Raw genomic sequence first — 19,846 nt, 5'->3', positions numbered from 1 at the left:
CAAACGAATCCGTGGTTTTATGAAGGATTTCGACTTTTTGAAAGTTTGGCAGGAGCAGTAGTACCTGGACAAAAAGATACAGATTAATTTTTTAATTTTCTCAAAAGAGGTGTTCTGAATTTGATGGTTTCGTGACTAGCTGTACCCATGTAGTTACAGGTCAGCTATTTGTTGTATTAGACCATGCCATGCAAGCATGGGTTTTGATATAACATGACTAAACATTCTTCGTCTGTAGAAATGCTGGACAGTGGTCTGTGTCAAGACAAACTTCAGACCGATGGCTGACAAAAAATAAGGGCCTGATTCAGAAAGGTAACTTACACGTTTGAATAGCGTGTTTACTGCTTTTCAGTATTCACAATCTGCACTTTTGTGGTACCTTACACTTTTGTAGTGTGTCCGGCACTAATATGGCCAACCACTTTTACAGCATATAGAAAATAATGGAAGTTGGGACTTCCTACAAAAGTGTAAATTACTACAAATGTTAAGCATCTTCTGGTGAAAAAGAGAGAGTCTCCCTACTAGCTCTGAACTTGGTTTTGTTGGCACATCATGAGACGTTATTGATGCAGTTTATTTACTTTTGTTTTTTAAACAAATGGTCTGAATCTGTGCTAATATTAATCTCATTAACACATAGTGTGCTGCTTTGCTTGCTCTTCTCCTCCTCGTCTCCCCCCCATTCCTTCAGGTGGTGATGATCTGGACTTCTTAAATTACAGTACACGTCCCTTCACTTCAGCCATGTGAGAAACATATAATCCACTGGAGCTTGCACAAAAGCCAGTCTCTAGTTTCCTTGTTATAAATAATATTATTATTTCCTTATTATAATCCCTCAGGGTTCCATAGCTTTATAAACAAAATTGGACCTTCAGTCTTGTTCCTCTATATGGTCACAGAACTCCCCAGTGACTTGCAGTATCCTTATAATGTACTGCAGGGGGTACCTTATATATTGGTTTGAAACCAACCATATTTTGAGGGCTGCCTCAACAAACATTTCCAAACCCAGCAGGCCAGACTAGTAACTAATAATGTATGCATCACCTACCAGCAATAATTGTTCATACTTCACACTGTCCTATTAATTACTTTTTTGTCATTTGTATTTGCCAAAGAGACAAACACATCAAAGCACCAGCAGTCAGACAAGAGTTCATTTCCGATAGTAGGTTACAAAACCTTAGGCTGTTACTTGAGATCAACACAAGTCCTTGCTGTATGTAGGTTGCACAGGTGTCTGGCACTGACCTCACCGTCTCAAGATACCAGAGAATGAAAAACAAAAAATATGCCCTAAATATCTCTTTTCGTTGAAAGTGCAAAGAAACAATGTCAAATGACTATGCTTCTGTTTGAGCATGCAAATCATAAAGGGTGTCACTTCAACATCCAAACATGGATGTTCACTTCCACACATTCAATGATTAATTTTTATGGTCTAAATAAACAATTGCTTGCTGAGTCACTATTATGATATCCATTATCAAGACAAGCAGACTATCTTCCGGAAGAAGTCACTCTACCAATGATAGGTATTTCTAGAGTCTTGTATGTAGAGACTAGCAGTAATATGTATCTACAAAAGTTTTGTAGCTGTCTTATTCATACAAGTCAATCACTATCGGGAAACCTCGTTTATAATGCTGGCTAAACCACAAATGCCTTTACAACGAAAGCTTTACAATGAAACAGTCTTTACCTCAACTGTTTTTACAAAAACATTTTTTAGCTCAAGTATGCCTTTAGCACAGATGCCTTTACAGCGAATTTTGTTGTAAAGGCATGAATGGCAAAAGTGTGTGCGTGGTAAAATGTTACTTGTAAAAATAAGTATTTTTGAGATAAGTATTTATATATATATATATATATATATATATATATATATATATATATATAATGAGTGTTTGGGTGGCAAGGGTAATTTTAGGATAGCAAGGGCACAAGTTATAGTTGCCATACGGCACAAGTTATAGTTACTTGAAATAACTAACTATAACTGCTGTATGATTTAGAATGTTTGAAATGTGAGCCTAACTATAATGTCCCTTAACCTTTGGTTTTGTAAGTGAATTCCTTTGTTTTTTTTAATTTGATTTCCTAATTAAAAAGTCCATGCAACCTCTGTTTTTTTCAGTGAATGTCTATGTGTTTTTTTAACACTAAGTAATTTTCATTACTTTACGTTAATCCAACCATCACCATGCATGACTTTCGACAGTGCATGGTGGGGTTGTCCGCAGGGCCTGGTCGATTATACACGGAACACCGACTTTAAAAACAACGACTGCCTTAACAACGAGGTCGGAACACCGACCTCGTTCTTACTACTAATGATTTTACCACGAATGCCTTAACAACAATATTTCGTTGTAAAGGCATTCCTGATAAAACCATTACTAATAGGCACCATTCACCCTATATCCCTCACCCCCCCCCCCAACCCCACCTCAAAACCTAAAACCCCCTGACTCCCACCCCCTCCCCAAAACCAAAAACGCCCCACCCCCCCCAACCCCACCCCAAAACCTAAAACCCCCTGACCCCCCACCCCTCCTCAAAACCAAAAACGCCCCACCCCCCAACCCCACCCCAAAACCTAAAACCCCCTGACCCCCCACTCCCTCCCCAAAACCAAAAACGCCCCACCCCCCAACCCCACCCCAAAACCTAAAACCCCCTGACCCCCCCACCCCCTCCCCAAAACCAAAAACGCCCCACCCCCCAACCCCACCCCAAAACCTAAAACCCCCTGACCCCCACCCCCTCCCCAAAACCAAAAACGCCCCACCCCCCATCCCCACCCCAAAACCTAAAACCCCCTAACCCCCACCCTTCCCCAAAAACGCCCCACCCCCAACCCCACCCCAAAACCTAAAAACCCCTAAACCCCCACCCCTCCCCAAAAACAAAACTGCCCAACCTCACCCCAAAACCTAAAACCCCCTAACCCCCACCCCCTCCCCAAAACCAAAAACGCCCCACCCCCCCAACCTCACCCCAAAACCTAAAACCCCCTAACCCCCACCCCCTCCCCAAAACCAAAAACGCCCCACCCCCCCACCCCCACCCCAAAACCTAAAAACCCCCACCCCCTCCCCAAAACCTAAAGCCACCACTTACCTTAGTCAACCCCTTGTCACCTGCGTCGTCCTCCTTCGCCAACTCCCTTCGTTGTACCTTAACCATGCATGTTTGTTGTTCAGAACATACGTAGTTAAGGCACAAAATAACGGAGTCGTGGTTAAAAAAAAGCGTTGTTGCGCTTTCGTTAACCACGACTTTCGTAAAACAAAAGTCGTAAAAAAGGATGTTTCCCGACCTGGTCTACTCCTGTTAACCACCCAACCCCACAACATGCATAAAGTGCTTCTTTGTTTGGGGGAGATGTGATCATTTTCCTGTGCATCAAGAACACGTCTCCAAATCAGCGAGAAATGCACTTGGGGGGGGGGGGGGGGGAGTGGGGGTTGCAGTGCGTAGGGTGGTGGGCTTTTAGTTAGCTATTCATCACACTAGGAAAAAGTCGAGAAGATGTTACATACCACTAATGTATATGGGGGCGGGACCGCTTGGTCATGTTACATGCTTGTAGTATCAGCACATAAGATAATGCGCTCGAAAGAGCAACAATGCAGACACCTCCATCAATGATTTGCGGTCACTTTTCAAGGTGGAACTGCTAGGAAAACACAATCTCTGGTCTCAGCAGAAGAAGACAAGAAAGAATTCACTCGTCACACCTCCATCAAGGATTACAGATAACTTTTCAAGGTGGAAAGGCAGAGAAAACACACTTGCGTTGCCTTGGCCACACGCAAGACATGAGGATGATTTGGACTTTACAGAAGTAAGTGCTTCTTTGTATAGTAGAGATGCAATCATATTCCTGTGCATCAAGAACATGTTTCCAAAAATCGGTGGGAAACATGCTGGGGGGCCTTTTAGTAAGCTGTCCATCATCCTGGGAAAAGGGTAGGAAGACATTGCATGCCACTAATGTATATGGGAAGGGCCGTATAGGCTGTTTTGCAGACTTGAAGTTTTTAAAAGGGAGAACATGATCTCCGGTCTCAGCAGCAGAAGACAAGAAATAACTCACTTGTCACACCTCAATCAAGGATTGCAGAGAACATTTCAAGAAGGAAATGCAGAGAAAACAACTTGTTTTGCCTTGGCTATGCACAAGAAGTTAGGGTGATTGGTACTTTACAAAAGTGGATCTTCAACTCGGGCACCTGCTTTGTTTAGATTTGTAAGTGCTTCCCATTGAGGTTCATTTTGCCAGAATGAATCCTACCCTGTGTTTTTCTCCAAGAGGTTCCTTTTTGTGCAAAATGTCTACCCAATGGGAGCACTTTCTACTGGCTAATTAGTAAGGGCTATCTCGTTGGGTAAACGTATAGTATATCTCCTGTACTACAGCTATGTAAAGGAGGCTGAGGAAATGTCTACAGTGATCTTGTGTGTTTGTAACTTTGCCAATGTTATTGCTTCTCCAACGTCTTCATTAGATGGGACTGCGGGGGAGCCTCAAGGCCCCGAGGTTCCCGCCAGCTCCCTGCCTCCTGAAGGAACCGGCATTGCTCCTGCATACAGGGAGCTGCTAAATAGGCAGCTGCCTGCATGTGGGAGCAATATTTCATCTGTTAGCTTGCCCACATGACTGCATTTGCTGGGTGCTGAGTGTTTGCTTTTGCTTGGCAGGAGCTGTCACAGCTCCTGCTGATCACAAAGCTATCTCCCATGGAGTGGGCACCTTGGGACGTAGCAGGAGCCGGCCCTGGCGGTGGTGGTCCCCATTGGCCATTAACGGCTCCAAGAGGGAGGCCTGAGTTTCCACCTCCTTTTTAGCTACGAGACAGCACCGGAGGGCCCCCTTACCCGTTTTAAAAGTAGTGTATGGTCCAAGGGAGGTTGTGGTTCCCGGCGACGGCGGTCCACACGGTCCCCTTCTTACTGTGCTATTTAGCCCTAGGGAGGTGGTGGTCCCCGGGGCATATGAAAGCCCCAGATGGGGTCTGTGCAGCCCCCTCATTTTTTTGTAAAAGCCCCAGGGAGGTGGTGGTCCCCGGGACATGAGAAAGCCTTTGGAAAGAGGGACCTTGCCTCATGCCCTCTTTTTTTTGCTTTTTTTTGGGGGGGAGAGAGGGGGACTTGGCTGAAGCGGTGTGTCAAAATGACTGCCAACACTTCCTGGTTAAAGTATTGGCACGACATTTCCGGGATCCACAGAGCCTCTGCATCCCTAAATATCTACATTTCTTTTAACTATAATATCTCTAAAACTACTGAATGTATTTGTACACAAAAAGCACACTTTCTGGGCCAAAAGCTAGCTTTTGGCCAAATTTGGTGTATTGCAGTCCAGTGGCTCAGGCTGTAGTCGTGTTCAAAATTCCTATGGGAAAAATGCATGGCAAAAACGTGTTTTAGAACACCCCTTTTTTCTCAGCCAGCACTATTATTTTTTTTCCTATGGAAACTAGGTCCTAACTATACCTACTGGCAAGCAGAAGTAGGGATATATATATATATATATATATACAGTCACTTAAAAAAAACAAAAAAGTTATTAGGATGTAATAGTTAGCCTCACATTTTAAATGTACAAACGCATAGAAATTCACCTCTTATAGTTACAGGTATTTCACATAACTATAACTCGTGTTCTAAGGTAACTATAACTTGCGCCCCCGCCATGCACGTTTATTTTATGAATAATTTGACAAAAATGTTACAGTGATATTATCTATGATGTTATAAAAGATGACAAGAGTGCTGTAATATCTGGGGTAATTATCACTGCATTGGGAGGGCGCGAGTTACGGTTACTTTAGGGCACGAGTTATAGTGACTTGAAATAACTAGCTATAACAGGTGAATTTTTTTGATTGTGTACATTTAAAATGTGAATCTAACTATAACATCCATGTATTCTGTTTTTTTTAAAGTGAATGTCTATGTTTTTTTTTTTAACATAAACTAATTTTCACTACTATACGTTAATCCAACTTCTGCCATGACCGTCCTTTGACTGTACGCAGTGGCCTATACCTACCCCACCCCACTGTGCACGGCCTTCGGCCATGCGCAGCGGGGTTGGCAGTAGGGCATGGCCTGTGGCCAGGCCCTGCGGTCAAACCCCTATAACCACCTAACCCTGAGAGAGAAAGATGGAGAGGGAGAGGGAGAGGGAGAGAGAGAGAGAGAGAGAGAGAGAGAGAGAGAGAGAGAGAGAGAGAGAGAGAGAGAGAGAGAGAGAAAGTGAGTGATTGAGAGAGAGAGAGAGAAACCAATCTAGAGAAACATTTGCCAGAGAGAAATTGAGAGAGAGAGAGAGAGAGAGAGAGAGAGAGAGAGAGAGAGAGAGAGAGAGAGAGAGAGAGAGAGAGAGAGAGAGACACACAGCAACAGAAGGATAGAGTTTATTAGGTTTTGATGAAAGATATACTTTGAATGAGATATTTCCAGACAAATGGAAAAGAAAAATGTTTTTGTTAATTAAAAAGAGTGAGATAACCTTCCAGTACAAACTAAATCAAAAGAAACTAAAGCAGAAAATTGCCACAGACACACCTAGACTGGAAACCTTAATCTTCAGTGTGCATGTCTGAGACCTTAACCACTAGGCCAGAGGTGACTCCTTACTGTGAAGTGTCCGTACTTAGCTATGACATTGAACCCACAGATTTTTAGAGGAAAAATATGTCAAAGTTCCATCAGTAGAAATGTTTAACAGTCAAAACAGAAGAAATAAACAGACACACTGCCATTAGATACTATGATCTGAACCTTCAACCTACTGACAGGCCAAGGGCTTTACCATTAGGCCAGAAGGGACCCTGGTCTGCTGGCCATCAAAACGTAAGTATAACATTTGTGCCAAACATCTTGCTAGTTTGACGCTTTGAAGTCATTGCATGGCACAACCACTGCAATAACAATCTCGCTCTCTCTCTCTCTCTCTCTTCCATTCCATTATGGAATGACCATTATGGAATGGAAGAGAGAGAGAGAGAGTGACTGGACCATGGGCGAGGAGCCTCAAGGCCCCCGCAGTCCTAGCAGGCTTCTCACACCCTGTGGGAGCCGCCATTGCTCCCACATGCAGGGAGCAGCTTTAAATAGCAGCTCCCTGCTTGAGGGAGCAACGTCTTCATCTGTTTCTCTGCACGCCTATTTGCATGCAGGGAAAAAGATGAACTCTGCTTTCTGCAAGTGGGAGCTGTTTGACAGCTCCCACTTGCAGAAAGCAGTGTGATTGTTCTGACTTGGCGGGTGCAGTCAAAGCTCCCATCAAGTGAGAGCAAACAGCTATGTCCCGGTGCTGGGCACCCCGGGACATAGCAGAAGCTGGCCCTGGGAGGTGGCGGTCCCCAGGGGCCTTACTTGTTCCACGATGGGGGACTGCACGGTCTCCCTCCAAAGTGAAGTAGCCACAGGGAGGCGGTGGTCCTGGGGCTGCAGGGGGACCTCGTGACCACCCAGCACAGAACTGACTCTTTGCTCCATGGAGGTGGCGGTCCCTGGGGCTGTGGGGGGGGGCAGGCAGGAGGGGCATGCTGCCCCACGCATTCATTTTGATCAAAGTCCCAGGTAGGTGGTGGTTCCCGGGCATAAAAATGCCCTAGGAGGGGAGCCCCCTTGCGCCCACTCCATTATTTCAACATGTCCCCCTGATCTGGCCAACCCAGGGGCTTCATAAAATCAATTGTGGGAGCCTGCGTTTGTCTTCTTTTTAAATAATATTTTCAGTGAATTTGCAACATCAATGTAAAATTGCGGCAAAGTTTTTTTTTTTTTTTAAAGTGCCTTTTTTCCCCCCAGCGAGGTCCCTCTGTGCTAAGGGGTCAGGGTCTCCCTACCCTGGCACCCTTTTCTTTTTTTTCACTTTTTTTCTGGGATTGGGCTGAAGGCGAGTCCCAAGATGGCTGCCAACACTTCCTGGTTTGAATGTTGGCAGCCAATCAGAGCTCTGCAGCTTTCTGCACGAGCTTGTCATTATTCACAAATTCATCGCGTCCACAGATATACAAATGTGTATATCCTTAAATTTCTCAACAGCTACTGAACAGATTTACACCAAATAACAAAAAGCACAATCTGCGGAACAAAATCTAGCTTTCTGCCACATTTGGTGTAATTCTGTCCAGCGGTTCGGGCTGTAGGTGTGTTCAAAACTTCTATGGGAATTACCATGGTAAACGCATGTTTTCTGATCCCCCTTTTTTTTGGCCCCCCGCTTTACGAATCACCCCGAACTGTCCATGCACAACAAGAATCACCAGCACACTTTTTTGGGGAACATTTTGTGAAGATCTGTCAAATGGTGCCAATGATATAGATGAGTCAAAAAATGCCTTTTCTACGGAAACATGGTCCTAACTATAACTACCTACTGGTGACCACTAGTAGGTTATATATATATTTAGACAAAAATCATTACACAGCATTAGAGAGCTTCTCATGGCAGGAATGAAGCCGGCACCATCCATCAACTCGAAAGGTAATTTATTTTCTTATTTCTTGTAGAGTACAAAGTGCATAGTGCTATTCAAACAAATATGGCAACGCGTTTCGGCCTGAGCCTTCGACTTTAAAATTACCTGTGAAATACTTACATTTTTAAGGTAAAGGCAAAAGTGATTGGTGGACAGAAGGTGGGAGCAAAGACTGGCGAGGAGAGAAAGAGGGAGAGAGATGGTGATAGGAAGGAACACTGGGAGGTAGAGAAAATGGAAGCGAGAGCCTGCAATGCAGAGACAGAGAGGGTAGAGGAGTGCACTCTGAGGAAGAAGAGTGAGCGAAGCAAAAACAGACAGGTTAGGGAACAAATGTGTGTAAAACAATTTAATGAAGCCCATTTCCAAAACCTAATTGGAAATGTAATGAGACAATGTAAACTTCGCCAAACTGCCTTAGGCTTGGTGAACAGCCCATCCAAGCAATTACAAACCATTAAAACCCATGAAGACCAATGGCTAAAATGGGTTGACCTGAAGCCCAATCCCTCTATATACCTTTTCATACTTCACTCCTTGCAGTATCAATGACAAGAGGTCTCCCACAAAACTAAAGTTGTTACTAGCAAGACCTGAAAACTTAACTTCTGCAATCATTCAGTGTTTATTAACTATTAAAGTTAAAAGGTAAGGAAAACAATCTTGGCTTACTGTGTGTTGGTGTTCATAATACAAAAACATCAAGGTGATGTATGGAATGCTTGAATTAATCTCACCCACTGGCAATCACTTGGGCCGCACCCCAATCCATTGTTTTTCAGGCTAGACTGTTCCTACTGGAGTAGAGTCAAGACTGATTTGCATATAGCTGGGTCCAAACTGAGGTGGCATGGTGTGAAAAATAAAGACGAATTGGGATGCAGACCCAAGTGATTACCAGTGGCTGAGATCAATTCAAGCATTCCATCCATCACTGTGTTGTACACTTATTGTGTGGCCCTAAGTGGGACAGATATGCTGAGACGTGTGTCCCATCCACACTGTCACTGGAACCAACCTGTGCCTGGCTGACGAGCCCATAACTAGGGTGAAACCGGTTCTGGGTTGCTTGTGTTCCGTATTAGGGAGGCCCGGTTATTGCAGTTCAGGCTGGACTGTTCCTATTGGGGCAAGGTGGAGACTGATTTGCATATAGCTGGTCCAAACTGAGGTGGCATGGTGTGCAAAAGAATGATGGACTGGGGCGTAGCCCCAAGTTATTACCTGTGGTTGACATTAATTCAAGAATTCCACACTCCACTGTTTTGTATACTTATTGTGTCACTGTAAGTGGGACGCATATGCCCAGACGTGGGTCCCATGCGCGCTCTCATTGGAACCAAGCTATACCTAGCTGATGAGACTATAAGTAGGACGTAACTGGTCCTGGACTGCTTGTGTTCCGGTTCAGGGAGGTCCTGGCTTGGCAGTTTGGGCTGTACGTTTTCTAATGGAGCAGGATCAAGACTGATTTGCATATAGATGGTTGCATGGTGTGCAAAATAACAGTGGATGATTGGGATGAAGCCCTCAGTGATAACCAGTGTCTCAGATTAATTCAAGAATGTGATCCATTAATGTTTTGTATACTTATGTGATTCAAAATACAGACATGCATACTCTCTCTCTCCAATGTTAACACTCATCCAGTAAAAAAATAAAACACAAAGACAAAATATCCTTTACTTGCAAGTAATTATGTTATTAGGGAATGTTAGCCATTTCCTTTGAGGCATACACTTTGTAAGCATCAAGAAATTGTTCCTGCACTGTACCAGAAGAAGATACACTTTGACTTAATTGGTTCCCTTCAAAATATTGAGTTCTGTACAGGTTGTTTGGTAGGCCTAGCACTGACTGCCACTTTCAGGAGATATAATCTAGCCCTGTAAGGTTGTAAATTCACCTCTTGACTTTGGTACAATGCTGTGCACAACCACAAGGGGAAGGATTGGACCAAAGGCAGAAATCAAGTATGTACTCTGTAGGTTCAGGCCAGACTTCAGGACCAAGGATAAGAAGAAAGGGCCTGCATTTGTTTTTGCACAAGGAAAGGAGGTAAGCTGCCCTGTGAGCTAACTAACAGACAGTTGAAAAAGGAGATTGCACCACATCAGAGTGCTCATACCTCCACCTAGCCTGACTCAAGAAGTGTTCCCCTAAGAGAGACATCCATTCTGGGATAATGCAACTTCACAGAGAGCAACATGACCCTAAGCGTGAAGGCTCATGTGCCTCCACACTCACGGCTGCATTAGTGACCATCTGCAAGAGACAGTAACCTGTGTGTGACTCAAATGAGCTACCACATCTGCCACTGTATCTGTGAATGCCTATGGGCAGCCATAAACTCAATTTGGGGCCCATGTGTCACCAGCTTCGTCAGTGCCCACGTACTCTACCCCCAAGTGTGAGGTAACCATTGTCTCCCTAAGTACGTGGAAATATCAAAGAACTATGAGCATTGTTCCACCAACAGAACTAAATAAGTTATTTACCAGTATCATTACGCTCACATAACCCAACACTGCAACACAACTGCAGGCGTCAGACAACCAGCTGAAGCTGTATCCCTATCCGGAATGTGAGGAGGCCCTGAGAAACATAGACATAATTATAGCATAACTACAGGCCTTAAAGAATAGCGATTTATTCGAAAAGACTTCCTGAAATGACAAAGTATGTTTGAGTAATGTAAATAACATCTTATTACTTTACTTAGTATATTTATTCTTTGTAAAAACAATGCCCAGATATGCTCCACCCATCCACCTTCCTTTGTATAACCCACCACAAATTTGCCCTTACCTGCAGAGTATTTTGCCTCAAATCTGCTACTGGAATTAGAAACATTTTAAGAGGGGTGAAACCTGGGCTTTAAGTAGGGCGAGTCCTATTTAAAAGCTGACTTTAAAATGGATCCCTTTCAGATGCTCACACGTTCTAAACTTTACAGGCAAAATACAATTGATTTCTCAGCAATGACTGTAAAAACCGTTATGGTAATCAATGTTGTCCCTGTATACATTTCAAATATTTTACTTCATTTTGCGTTCCCAAAGAGTATTTGCTTTTCCCACATGTTACATAAGTTTATGGACTTGTTTCATGCAACATATGAGTAAAGCACATACTTTGAACCGAGTTGCCTCTAAGTGTTTGGTTGTTGATGGGTATTCATGACTGTGGCCGGGGAGAGAGCTCTGCAGGTTAGGCTGAAAGCGCTGCGAGTTTCTCGTAGTGCCAGTGGTCGGGTCATAAAGTTGCTCAAACCAAATGCACATCCAATTTTTCACCTTTCGCCAGAATGCAGAGAACAATGCTCATCACATATGTGCCGATTTTAATTCCGAGTCTATGAAAAGGGTTTGAATGGTGTACAAATGCTGAAATATTGACAGTGCTGAAGAAAGTAACCGCATAGCTTACAGATGAGTGGAAGTGTGTAAGAGGGTTTGCTAAGTTGAATAATGTGCAGAAGGAAAGCGTGAAAAGTGGTATAAAGGAGAACAGGGGTGATTGAGACATTTGAAAGATACCTAGTGCTCCCACAGTTGTTAGTAATATTTAATTAATACCATCATAGTTTCAGAAATTAAACATTTTCAATCCTAATTATTCATGACTAAATCACTGTGGTTGTTGGAAATTCACCCTTTCTGCAAGATCACCTCAGATTTTGCCTTCTGAAGCAAAGCCCGTTTTTGTTGGCAATAGGATTCTGCACATGTCCTCCCTGCTAACCAGTGGTAAAGTGTGTATGTTCTTGGGAGCGTGGCCAAGATGGCGGCCGGAGCGGACGCTTCGTAGAGAGCTCCGCTCGCGGCCCATCAAATATTCAGCATTCATCTAGCCCTGTGGGGTCCTGGCGTCCGCTGAAAGTGTACGGTGCCCCCCCCCCGGGACGGAAGGGGGCCCGCGGACGATCAGAAGAAGGAGGATCGCCTATGGGAGGGTGCGGATTCATTGACCGGTTCTGCGGATTGGCGCGGCCCTCCACGCAGCCTTCTACACAGCGGTGAGACACGGCCGAGCAGGGGAGGCTGCCACCTGTTGGGCGGAAACTATGATGCTGACTGGGCTCCGAATAGGGCTGCGAGGGCCAAGAGGAAACAGAGGAGGCTCCCGCCCCTGGGCACTGTGGGGTTATTGCTGCCCACTGGAGATCGGGCTTTCCGACTCCCGAGTGCCCATAGCGGCCGCACCCTGTCGGTGGAACGCACTACAGGTGTGCGGAGCGTCGAGATCGCAGCGCCGCATTGCTGAATCGGCAGGCGGTGGCCGGCCCGCTTCGTAGAGGGGGTGCCCTTCTGGAGCACAACGGACGGCCGGGCAGGCCAGACACTCGAGTGCTCGGTCGGAGCACCAACATGACTGGCAGCGAAGGAGCCCTCTCTGGGGACTACTGGATGTACGTCCCCCCCGCCCAAAAGCACAGGAACATCATTGGCGCACAATGAAAGGATCTCATCACCCCCCCCCTGATTTGATACAGTGCCCACAGCATAGTGTGGATGGTCCACGGTCACTTCTGAGTACGACACAGGCGATGTGCAGAGAAAGATATTCAGGCCCCGCATATGAGACTACACGGCTGGCTGTGAGCATAATCACTCCCTCTTAAAGTCCAGGTGCTTATCAGTCGCATAGCGCTCTTGTCACAGCCTTCCCTGACATCATTCAATACAGAGGGCCGTTTGTCGAAACAGCCTGAGCGGGGCACAGCAGGAGAGGATCTTGGGATCATCCTAGGTTGGCCTGATGTGGTGAGGCTTGGCCTAGTATAAGATTGTGTGCCAACACATTGCTTGTCGCAGTGTCCGACAAGGGGCTGAACCGCAGCGTGGAACCGGGGCGGCGTGCAGACTTGCTGACGACTGACACTGCATACGATCATGGTTAAGCCAAAATCATCCAAGGTGCAGCTCAGTGCCGAGGGGGATACCCCACCTCCTGTGGGGGTCACTGACGACCAGACTGGCGCCCTACATCGGGTGTCTGGAACATTGCGCACTCACTAAGCACAGTTTGACAAGCTACTGCAGGTGGTGTTGGACACTAAAACTTCATTAGAAGGGAAAATTGACTCGGTGGCACTGGAAGTAAACCTCCTCAGAACGGACCATCGTAAACTGGTGGATAGTCACCCTTACTGAATCAGCGCTTAGCATAGCCCAACCTGACATTGCTGAAATTAAAGCCCAAATACAACAAATGGAGGCTGAGATCTCCCAACTGCAGCACAGGGCAGAAGGCCGTTCGCGACGGAACAACGTCAGATTGCTGGGCTTCCCGGAAAGGGTAGAGACACCTAAAGCTGAAGTGTTTTTGGAAAGATCGCTGAAAGACAGTGTTGATGCATAATGAGCCCTTATCGCTGGTGGTAGAACGTGCCGACCAGATACCGGGCAGGCTGCCGCGTCCAGGGGCTCCCCCGACCTCTAATTGCACGCTTCCTCAACAATCGCGACAGGGACCAGATCCTTCAATGCTTCAGAACTTTAAGCCCCATCCGAATGGATAATACTGTTATTACGGCCTATCCGGACTACACTGGGGAGGTACAGCGTAAACGGGCCTCGTTTATAAAAGTGAAACAACTGCTGCGTGACAACGACATCACTTACTCACTTTTGTTCCTGGCTCGTCTCCGGGTAGTGGACGGGGAGAGGACCCTCATCTTCCCGACCCCAGAGGATGCTTAGACGCGGCTGCACGCCAAGGGCCTGGTGGACCCAACAAAGGAGGACACCAGGCGGGAGGGTTGGCTCGCCCCCGTCCCCGTAAAAAAAAAAGGGCTGAAGCACACCCGTCAAGATCGCAAGCGGCAGATGGCCAAGCACAAGCCCAGAAAGAGGCCAATATGTTTGTGACGCTCCAGCCCTCCCTCATCTCCGTTGATATTTGGCCGGAACTTACCCCGCGCACAGCTGACGATATTTAAAGTTACGTACAACTGTAATCATGGTGTGACTCAGCTGGATACTGTACAGAATAGTAGAGTGACATGGTGTTCACACGGACTGGCACATGCCTGCATTCGCTGGCCGGGGATTCCGGCCCTGGGGGCACGCATTCTGGAACATAACTGCGGGCCTAAGCGGCCGCAACGCCTGAACTCAATCTGGTTGTGAGGCTCCTTGTGGGCGGCGGAGTGCCCGTGACCACGCAGGAAGACAGAACATCCGAAACGGGCTGCTAGTTGCAATCCACACATCTTCCTCAACTGCGCCTCCCCACACCCGTATGGGTCTCCGAAAGAAACTAGTTTGGACAAGTGTCCTTGATGGCACCGGTTGTGCCAAGGCGTTATTGGTTGTGTTTGGCTCTGTAAGATTTCTCTTTTACCAAATTCCTTTTACAATTACAGATTCTTTTTGTGCTCGCTGAGTGGGTTGGGCTAGGGGTGGGAAGTGCTGGGGGGTGGTGGGGGATGGGGACAACTGAGAGACTTCCACTCCGGAACTGTTACACGGCAGTGTATGCTGTACTGCATCCTTTTACACTCAAGCTGATATGACTACATATAGTACTTTAACATGGAATGTGCTGGGCATGGCTGGTACCTCTAAGAGCCGCAGGATATATACATACCGTAAACACCATAAGATACATATAGCTATACTGCAGGAGACGCACCTCACAGCAGAAGACTTGAGTAGTCTTAGCAGGAAGAGGTCCGGGTTGGTATATGGCACTAAGACATCAGCATTTGCGAGGGGGGTGTTGATATGGATTGCTCCCGGAGTCCCTTACTCTGTGGTGCACTATAAAATAGATGAAGAGGGTAGATATGTCCAATTGGAGGGGGCACTGGATGGGAGACAACTAGTTATAATGGGGCTTTATGCACCAAATACTAAACCGGGGGACTTTCTCTTATCCACCTCTTCACAACTAATACGAGACCCCTCGCTACCCCGTATATGGGGTGGGGACTTCAACTGCATACCAAACATAGATATGGATAGATCTCACCCACCATTTCCAGGCGCCCCGAGTAGAAGAATTTCCCAGGTGCTGCAGTCTTGGATGCTAAAGAGGAGACTCAATGATGTGTGGAGGGATTTACATCCCCTGGATAGGGAATATTCCTTTTTCTCTCCGGTCCATTGCCTCCACACTGGAATAGATTTACTGCTCAGTTCTTACGGGCTGACTCATAATTTTATCAGGGATTCTTACTGAGCAAAAACTAGATCTGATCACTGCCCTTTGAATGCCTCTATTCAGTGGGGTATAACGCCCACACGCGTCCCCTCCTGGCACCTAAAACCGAATCTACTAATTGATCCTCCGTTTCGCACAGAACTAGCAGAGCATATTGACACCTACTTTACACTAAATGAGAGGATGTCGTCCTCACGGGCAATTGAGTGAGATGCGCACAAAGTGGTGGTAAGGGGTTTATGTGTGTCAATGGCAAGGGGGATACGACGCACACTAGCACGCGATTTACAAAAGAGTGAGGTGGAGCTATGTGAGGCGGAATGTGGGGTGGCGTCGGGCACAGTGGATCGGGGGAAATTGGGTGAGTTGCGTGGGAACTGGGCCGAGGTTGATTTGCGTTTAAGACAGTTTGACTACCGTCACTATGTAGCTCGGATGCATTATGAGAGAGACTGCTCTAGCAGGCTCCTAGCCTAGTTAATAAGAGGTGAACAACAGCATACCCCCAAATGCACCATCCGATTAGAATCCGGGGTCATAGGTAATACACAATTAGAAATGAATGAGTCTTTCAAACAATATTATAGTGCTCTGTACATGGCACGCCCCACTCCATCACCAGGGCAATTGGAGGACTTTTTCGAGGCGCTTCATTTGACCCGCCTCGCTACACTACACGTGCTGGATCTGGAGAAACCTATAGAAATGGAAGAGATTCAGCAGGTTCTGCACCAACTAGCTCAATACAAAGCTCCTGGTAGTGATGGCTTTCCAGCTGAGTACTAGGGGCTTTTTCTACACAGACGCTTGAACCATATCTGGAAACATTAAAGGAGACTTTTAGTAAGGGTCAGCTCCCGGAGTCACAATGTGAGGTGGTGATAGTGGTCCTCCCTAAGATGGGTCGTGATCCACTAGACGTCCACTCGTATCGCCCCTTATCACTCCTGAATTCAGATTGTAAATTATTGGGGAAAGTGCTGGTGAATCGCCTTCTCCCGCTAATCGCATCTCTGGTTCACTCGGACCAATCAGGTTTTATACCTGCCCGCAACACTTTCATTAATATTCGGTGCCTACAGAGGCTCATGGCAGAGACGCCGGAGCTAGACTACAGACGGATAGCAGTGTCTTTGGACACAGAAAAAGCATTTGATACACTAGGCTGGCCCTTCTTAATGGAGGCATTGAGGCGCATGGGTTTCAGCAATATATTTGTGCGTTGGATAACTGTATTATACTCTGACCTGAAAGCAAGAGTTAAGACAGGCGGGGTCATATCAGACAGGTTTACAGTTGGCAGGGGCACGAGACAGGGCTTTCCTCTATCGCCGATACTGTTTGCATTGGCAATTGAACCATTGGCAGAGCGGCTGCAGGGTATGGCTCCAAAATGGGGCATGTTGGATGGTGACAAGTATCGGATCGTCTCCCTATATACAGACGACGCACTAATATATTTACGTAATTACTCTGAATCCCTCCCGGATTTACTGAGTCTGCTAGATTCATTTGGAGACCTATCTGGTCTGCAGGTGAACTGGACGAAGTCCTGTTTATTTCCGATGCGATCAGTGCCGGAGCCTCAGTGAACCACGGCCTTGACTTATGCTTTGCCATGGTGTTATACTACTTTCAAATACCTAGGATACATATATACCATGGCATTACAGACCTTAGAGAGGGGAATCTGGGTTGAGCATTTAGGTCCATCAGAGGCCCCTTGCCTTTCTGGTGTTCACTCCCGCTGTCCCCCTTGGGGAGAGTGGCGATCGCAAAGATGATTATTCTTCCACTGTTATTATATAATTTCTCTGCCCTGCCACTAACACTTCCTCGGGCTTTCTTTGGGACCCTGTCCAGCCTGCTGACCGACCTGGTGTGGGGCAATGGATGCTGACGGGTGGCGCTAGACAAGATTTACTTGCCACTGGCGCAGGGTGGAGTGGGAGCCCCGCACTACGAGCAGCGGCGCAGATACACTGGATCTTGTGCTGGCTGCAGGTCCCCCTCGGCTCAGAGGCTCGGATGGCGAATGCCTCCCTGGGCCATACTAATGTGCTGCGATGGCTTAGAGATCATGATGGACCACCGCGCCTGCGTAATATTCTGATGAACGCGGCTGGGTGGAACTGGCGCCGTTATGTATTGAAGGGAAATCGGGCCCCGTCATATACACATAGGATTTCCCTGCTGGCCATCCCAGACATAGGGAGGGTAGCTGGACGACACAAATTGTATGCCTTTCGTGGGCCAAATAGCCAAACAATAGGCAACATTTTTGAGGAGGGACATTTCCTGTCATATGCAGCGTTGGCGAGTGCTCACGATCCGGGACAAGGTTGGTTCATAGCCTATGGTGCGTTACACCAGCTGGTATGTGACACATGGAAAAGCGGGGAATACAAACCACCAACAGCCCCTATTCTACATGAATTACTAGCTGGTGCAGGCACATAGTTTAACATATCTTAGATATATAAAATTCTGCTGGCTTGTCCTGAGGAAGCCCAGATACAGGCAAAGGCTAGGTGGGATGCGGTTCTGTCTGCGCCACTGACACAGTGAGCATGGAACACAGCACTCACCTTGACACACAAAGTCTCACGTAATTCTCAATTCCGTTACACGCAATTCAATTATTTACACCAAACTTACTTATCTCCACACCGGCTCAAACGTATGTTTCCACAAGTTAACCCGGATTGCCCAAGATGTGGGGATCCGGATGCCACTTTCTTTCATATGATGTGGGATTGTCCCCCAGTGTTGCGTGCATGGCAGGACATTACCTCACTGACGGCTAAATGGTGAGGACAATCACTATCCCCCACTCCCGAATCCTGTTTACTGGGGATCCGCTCGAGACGCAGAGGGGAAAAACAGGTGCACCGGTGTGTAGACTTGGCGTTTGTATTATTTATACGCCTCCTGGCGATGCAATGGAAGGCCCTGAGCGTGCCAGACACTCACCGCTGGTCAAACGAACTGTTGCAGTGGGCTGGAGCAGAGGCACAGGTACTGCACTTCCTCCGAGACAGAGGGGTGATGGTAAAATAAAGATGATACTCGTCCACCTTGAAGTCGCAGCAACTTTGTCATCACATGGCACGCACTTGCACGTGGTGGTAAACATGGGGTTTATGAAGCAGAGGCTGGAAATGTTTAAGCTGCTGCCTCATTATCACGCAGAATTGTCACTACACTCCATGTGATGGTATTCAGAGTAATCGACACAAACATGATGTTGAACCCGGACGCATATCCGGATTGTTGTGTGAAAGTACTTAATAAACAGATTTAAAAAAAAAAAAAGTGTGTGTTCTTCCCTTTAAATATGGTAAAAATGGCATAGACCTGATTGGACCATTTCATTTACTTTTAAATCCCTAGTTTATGGTACAATGGGTATAAATTAAATGTTACTTGTGGGTTGGAGCACTCATTGGGCCAACCATTAAAGAAGCACTATAAAAAAAAAGTTCTCAGGGTTGCCACTGCTTCCTTTTTTGCAGTTTTAAAACTAGCATTTTACCTGGCAAAAATAAACCTTTTGCTAAGCCTAAGCCTTCTTTTTAAAACTTACAAGCCATCAAGAAATTAGGCCCTGACAGTTCATGGGGCAGAGAGCATGGTATTTAAAAAGTAGGAAATGTGAAGTTATGTTTTACACGTCCTGGCAGTGAAAATCCCCCAAAGTCGTTTTACGCTGTGGCAAGGCTAGCCTCCCACAGACAAACACTGGGTTACCCTATTACATTTAATAAGTGATAAGTCCAGTTTGGGAAACACTATTTATTTGCTTATTCGACTCATTGTAATTTAAAATCCTCTTTAATGGTAAAGTTAGATTTGAAATTACTATTTTGAAAATGCCACTTTTAGAAAGTTGGCATTTTTCTGTCTAAATTAAATGTGCCTTTCTGCCACTGTCCATGGTCACATGACTGTTAATGGCTCTCCTGTGGTGCGATGTACATTCCTTCCAGACAGGGGACAAAAGGGCCTTGCGTGTGGCAAATAGTGTTCCTCCCCTGAGCAGGATTGCCTGGGGGTTGTACCCAGTCCCTTGCTGAGAATGGAGCGGGAGAATGAGGGCTGTGTACCCAGCCCCTTCCTGACTTCGTAAGATGCCTGCCCCTTCACTAGCAAATGCAGCTCAC

The 19,846-nt window shown here is 46.3% G+C and overlaps 1 protein-coding gene across 3 annotated transcripts in view; it reads right to left on the bottom strand.

Annotated features, from left to right (window-relative positions):
* The window catches only part of ERICH6 (glutamate rich 6), a 176,012-nt gene that overhangs the window by 138,618 nt on the left and 17,548 nt on the right, over positions 1 to 19,846 (bottom strand). The gene's annotated exons all lie outside the window — the stretch shown is intronic.

The sequence above is a fragment of the Pleurodeles waltl genome, chromosome 11 (genome assembly GCF_031143425.1).
Source record: "Pleurodeles waltl isolate 20211129_DDA chromosome 11, aPleWal1.hap1.20221129, whole genome shotgun sequence".
Taxonomy (NCBI): Eukaryota; Metazoa; Chordata; class Amphibia; order Caudata; family Salamandridae; genus Pleurodeles; species Pleurodeles waltl.
The sequence above is the reverse complement of the archived record's forward strand: the minus strand, read 5'-3'. Positions and strand labels throughout refer to the sequence as shown.